The sequence below is a fragment of the Haemorhous mexicanus genome, chromosome 14, assembly GCF_027477595.1.
Source record: "Haemorhous mexicanus isolate bHaeMex1 chromosome 14, bHaeMex1.pri, whole genome shotgun sequence".
In the NCBI taxonomy this organism is placed as follows: Eukaryota; Metazoa; Chordata; class Aves; order Passeriformes; family Fringillidae; genus Haemorhous; species Haemorhous mexicanus.
Genome location: NC_082354.1, coordinates 4,323,140 through 4,329,139, shown reverse-complemented (window position 1 = coordinate 4,329,139; position 6,000 = coordinate 4,323,140). Strand labels below are relative to the sequence as shown.

Genomic DNA, 6,000 nt, shown 5'->3' with positions numbered 1-6,000 from the left:
GAGGGCCAGGAAATCCCTGGAATTCTCCCCTGAACCTTAAAAAGAACAAACCCAATATTATTTCTGCAGCATATAAATGTGCTATAAATGGAATATAAATCAAATGGAATATAAATAAAATGATTGTTTAGAACAGCTTCTTTCCTGTGGAGGGACCTAAAGGCAGATTTGTAAATTATTAACTATCAACTAATTTATCAATTTATCAATTATCAATTCTTTAAAATTGTGTTTAAATTCATTCAATACTAAAAAAAAAAAAAAAAAGACTCACTGCCAGTAGCCAGTGCTTTCGTTTCCAAAGTGGAAAAGAACAAAAATTATTTTAAAAAAAATTGAAAAGGATGCAATACAACCCGATGTTCTTCTTCTCTATTAAGTATTCAGCTAAGCACAAAGTAACAATTAGCAGCAGGAGAAAAGACAATCAGTGACGTGCAGTGTAATTACTGTGCCCCAGGTCTCATCTGGAGAGCAGTGAATCCTACAGGGACTGGTGCACTGCTCCCAGCAGCCTGACTGGAGTTCTGCTGGGTCAACTTATTTACACAGCAGTCTTCACCCCAGCAGGCAGGCAAACACTGACAATTCATTATTTACTGATCACTGCTATTAATATCGTGTTAGAATGTGTTCATCTCTTCCAACAAAGCTTGTGAGGGTCAGTGCTTTGTTTTGGAGGGGAAAGGGGAGAGGAGGAAGATGAGAAATAAAAGAATGAAGATCTAGATTACTTTCAGCACTGGTAAATCAGCATTTAGGCCACTCCACAGGAAAGAAGCTGTTCTAAACAATTATTGCCTCTGGAAGCTCTACAAGCTCTTAACTTTCTGTGCTAGTGAAAGAATATCTGATAAAAATTCAATCTCTATATTCAAGTGAAAAAAAATTGTTCAGAAACTCACCCTGGCATATTATCTGCTTTCTTACAAAGCAAACCAAAGCCTAAAGTGTTAATAAACAGCTGAAAGAAAGCAGCACAGTTCTAATTGTTACTAAGAAAAACAAACAGAGCAGAAGTCCCCTCCATCTCAATAACAGCAATTGGAATATTATCAAGAAAGCAAAATTCTGTTGAGCTACACATATTTGTAAAGATTTAAATTTGCACTTTTATGCTAAGCAGGAACAAGGAGAACTGTAGGTGATCCCATGGGGTTTTTCCACCCTGCAATTTCATATTCCTGCTACCTATAAAGATAAAACAATCCAAGATTTCCCAGCATGAAAACATAGGCATTGCTCTAAAAGCAAAGAAATATTCCATACAATTGCTAAGTGAAAAAAAAAAAAAAAGTTAAAACTGAATAGATGCTTTTGTATCTGTTTTATCTTCTGGCATGTGTCACATTTCCTCTGGTCCACCACAATTCCAGCAGCCACAGAACACCTGGTTCAACCATCTGTGACCTCTGTGCCACTCCAGGCTGCAGAACAGCCCCCAGCTGGTTTTCCCTGGCTGGGAGGGTGAATGGCAAACAGGAGCCCTCTCCTAAGGAAATGAACACAGTCCTAAACTGACTCCAGGAAACCGAACTGTGCTAATTCACAGAAATGCCACGAGGTGGCAAGTTAGGATTGCATTAAACCCTTGTACTCACAACGGCAGCAAGGGAAAAATCAAACTGCAGTCGCTGGGATGGCAAAGGGACATTCAGAAGAACCATTTATGCCATCTAATGTTTCTAACAAAAACAAAAAAGTTTTGATTAATAATAATCATTTGTAGGTCCTTTCTCTGTCTTTAAACTTAGCAGGATCCTCTCACACACTTCTGCATGGAAAGGGTTGTCACACCCTGGAACAGGCTTCCAGGAAGGTGGTGAAGTCTCCATCCCAGGAAATGTTCAAAATCCATGTGGGTATGGCAGCTGAGGACATGGTTTAGTGGTGAGCACGGTGACAGTGCTGATGCTTGGTGATGCTAGAGGGCTTTTCCAACCTTAAAGATTCCATAATTCTATTTCCCTTGGTAGATTCTGTTTTGTTTTAAACAATAGCAAAAATAAAGAACATCATATCACAGGTTTTAAATATGTAACTACAAAATATGTATACAACCGTTCACTTCCAGTGAAATGGACCCAAAACTACATGATTTCACTGCAAGAAAATGGGGTTTTTTTGGGGACCAAGCCAGGGTAGCTGTGAGAATACATGCCAGGAACTGTTCAGTATCTGCTTGCACACATTTGTACCTGAGGGTATGGAGGATCTCCACCCTACACCAGAATGGTTCAAGTGCCAGAACTCCCAGGGCTTCGGTGGTACTCTGCATTCTGCACACAATGTTTGTGCCTTTAATTGATGAGGAAACCACAGGAGCACTGCCAGCTCCTCGCTGGGAGCAGGACAGCTCCTGAGTGCCACTCCACCACCAAGAGCTCATGATTTATTGCTAGATGTGAACACGTCCTGGGAACAGCACGGTGTCACTTGAAAACTGTCTGCTTGAGAAAACGGAAGAGAACAAAACTGCTCTTCCAGGCTCTATTCCCTTTGCTCTGCCATGAAGATTCTTTGCTTGGTATTTCTCCTGTTTTCCAGAAAAGTGAAGCTCTGAAGCACCTGGGTGCAGGTCACCTTTGGGCCTGAGGAGTGATCCATGTCTCCCTCCTATCCCAGTCTCCACCATTCCCATTTTTCCTCAGTCCCAGTTTCCCCATTCCCAGTCTCTCCCCTTTCACAGTTTCCCCATTCCCAGTCTCCCCCCATTCCCAGTCTCCCCATTCCCAGTCTCTCCCCAATACCACTCTCCCCATTCCCACGCTCCCCCCATTCCCAGTCTCTCCCCAATACCACTCTCACCATTCCCAGTCTCTCACCATTCCCGGTCTCTCACCATTCCCAGTTTCCCCCATTCCCAGTCTCTCCCCATTCCCAGTTTCCCCCATTCCCAGTCTCTCCCCATTCCCAGTTTCCCCCATTCCCAGTCTCTCCCCATTCCCAGTTTCCCCCATTCCCAGTCTCTCCCCATTCCCAGTTTCCCCCATTCCCAGTCTCTCCCCATTCCCAGTTTCCCCCATTCCCAGTCTCCCCATTCCCAGTCTCCCCCATTCCCAGTTTTCTCCATTCCCAGTCTCTCCCCATTCCCAGTTTCCCCCATTCCCAGTCTCTCCCCATTCCCAGTTTCCCCGTGCCCGGGCTCTCCCCGCCTCAGGACCCTCAGTCCCGGCCCGGCAGCGCCCCCTAGCGGCCCACGACTCACAACCCCGCCCCGAGCCCCGCCCCTTCAGCTCCGCCCCCGCCGCCGATTGGTGGGAGCGGCCGCGGGGCGAGCAGAGGCCACGCCCCGTAGGAATGAAGGGGCTGGTGGGTCCGTGCCACTATGGCGGCCAGGCGGGGGTCCGGGGTCCGGACCGGACCGGACCGGACCGGACCGGACCGGACCGGACCGGACCGGAGCGGCGCCCCCGCGCACCTCGCTCTCTCCTTCTCGGCCCTGGAGGAGGCGGGCAGCTCTGGCATCCTCCTCCTCACCGGGCTGCAGCTGCTCGACGAGCCCAGCAGCGACAGCGCGGCAGCCGGTGAGGGGGCTCCGGCAGTGACCGGGCTGCCGCGCCCCCGCGGGGCCGGCTGTGGCGGCCGCTGGGGAGGGGCGGTGCGGGGGCCGTGAGGGGAGGCAGCGGAGGCGGTGAGCCCCTGTGGCGGCAGGGAGGGCTGATGGCTGACACGGGAGCGGCCAGTGTGAGGGCAGTCGGGGCAGAGGGGGCTACGCCTTTGAGGGCTCTCCCTGCGGGCAGCGGGACGGGCTCTGCAGCGTCCGGGGACTCTCCCTCTCCGTGTGTGGGGATGGGGACTGCGGGTGTGCTCGGAGCGGGTTGTGCAGCTCCGGAGCTGGCGCTCGGGGCAGTGGGAGCGCCGAGCTGAGGTGGGGTCGGACCTGCAGGGTGGGGGATCCCTTGCCGTGAAGCTGTCCCGGTCTGTCCTTCTCAGCTCAGCAGGAACACGTTCCAAGTGCCGATGAGAGGGATGTGTGATGGTAAAAGTGAGCCCTGGACAGCTGCACAAGCAGGGCAAAGTAAAGCCACCCCATACAGATCACTCTGCTAGTGGGAAAGCCCAAATGAGCAAATTTCTTGATAACATGCACGGAAAGAGCTCTTCACATAACACCAAATGAAATTCTGGGAAAAGGAATCGTTCCTGAGTACTAGTTATTTAAGTAACATTTTTTTCCAAATGTATTTCCCAACAGATGGATGCTCATGGAGAAGGGAAGCTGCCAGGGATGAGAAGATCACTGTTAAAGCAGGGCACACTGCAAACATGACGTGCTCTTTCATGCTTGAAGCTGGATAAATCTCCCTGCCTCAGCAGGTGGAAAGTGAAACCCAGGCCTGGAGCAGTTCTGTTGGTTAATCCCCAGGCAGTGCTCCCCACTCCTCAGAAGCTCATGGCACTTCTGGGCTTTGCTCTCTTGGTTTTGGTGATCTCAGTACCACATTTTACACTGAAATGTGGTCCAGGAGCCCTGGGTCAGCTCAAAATCCTGCTCAGGTCCAATAGCCCTGGGGCAGCTCAGAATCCTGCTCAGGTCCAAGAGCCCTGGGGCAGCTCAGAATCCTGCTCCACGTTCACTGCTGACATTTCTTGTGTGGATGGTTTGGTTTTACTTGATGCCTTGTGCTCAAATGCCATTCCTTACTCCTGCTCTTGCTGAGGACACTCAGTGGGTTGGGGCTAGGCCCTGCTTGGAGCAGAGAAGGATGGGATTGCAAGGAGCTTCCTTCCAAACTGAGGGAACACAAGGACCCTGATGAGACAGGCACTGAGACTGTGCCCAGTGCCTGGCAGTCTGCCTTTGTCACAGCTCCAGGGGCACAGCCTGCTCCTGCAGCCCCTCCCTCTCTGCCTGTCCCCTGGGATCTGTATTTCTTGAAAATAAATGGAATTTCACCCTTCTAAAGTTTCCTTCAAAGTGACAGAGGAAAAGCTTAATAAAAATGCCATGGTCACATTTTCTTTGCCTCCTAAAATAATATGACAGATCCAATATCTGCATTATTAACTATGAGTGTGAGCTTGTGTTCTTTTTAGGGGCTTTCTAATTTACCTGGGGCTGTTTTTCTCATGCTGCACGAGCACATGGATGCAGCCACTTCTGAGCCTGTGGGCAGCAGCTCTCTGGGACCAGTAGTTATTTATTGTCTTGGCTAAAGATGCCCTCTCACTGCAGAAATAGCTCTGTGAATGCTCCTCTCTTGGCAAACATTGTATTCTGACAAAAGCCTCAGTGTTTTGCAGAAAAATCCCTTTGCAAAGGACATTTATTGTTCTGTTTTGAAGTGGAGCAGTCCTCAGGCTGAGCAGAGACAAGCAGGATTTCTCCCAACATCTCCAGCACTGTCCTCACCTGCCATTAGCAGTCCAAGATAAGGCTGTAAAATGTCACTAAAATCTTCAGGAAGTGATTTAGCAGCAATTAAAAAAAAAAAAAAAGGTGAATGTTGATGAAGATGGTATTTCATGCAGCAGATCACTTTGGTTTGTAGGTAAAAGCTGGTGGAACAGAGTGTGTGATCACTTGGTGTTAGAAACATCCCTCAAAAATAGCATGTGTGGCAAAAGTGGCAAATTAGCTGCAATAACTGAGGTATCAAAGACAGTTACTGATGGGGTAATTTGGGTTATTTAAGTCTGTTCTGGGGAAATGAGGATTAGGAAGAGGCATAATTAAAATATGCAAAGCCGAAGGGGAATAGAGAATAGATATTAAGTCACTTTAAATTAGTAATTCATGAGAGGGTGGAAGGGAGAGAAATGGATGAAATTATGCTCTGAAAGGGCCCTGATATTCCATTGTTGCAGAGAGAAAAGCTATTCAGAGCCTGAGCACATCTTCTGTGCACACAGAAATTGGAGAGGAGAAGGATTGAAGAGCTGTCTGTCCACTGAGGGAGCTGATCCTGCAGGGTTCCCTCACATCCAAGGGAAAATGTTTTAGCAGGGGCATCAGGGGTTTTCCAAGCTCTGTGTTCTGTACAGTGACAGCAGAGC

At 48.5% G+C, this 6,000-nt stretch overlaps 1 long non-coding RNA gene across 1 annotated transcript; it reads left to right on the top strand.

The window, feature by feature from the left end:
* The first annotated feature begins 3,412 nt into the window (after nucleotides 1-3,412).
* LOC132333734 (uncharacterized) lies at nucleotides 3,413-4,960 on the top strand. The gene is made up of 2 exons (XR_009488243.1): nucleotides 3,413-3,527; nucleotides 4,199-4,960. It is a non-coding gene; the product is annotated as an uncharacterized LOC132333734 (long non-coding RNA).
* The last annotated feature ends 1,040 nt before the right edge of the window (nucleotides 4,961-6,000 follow it).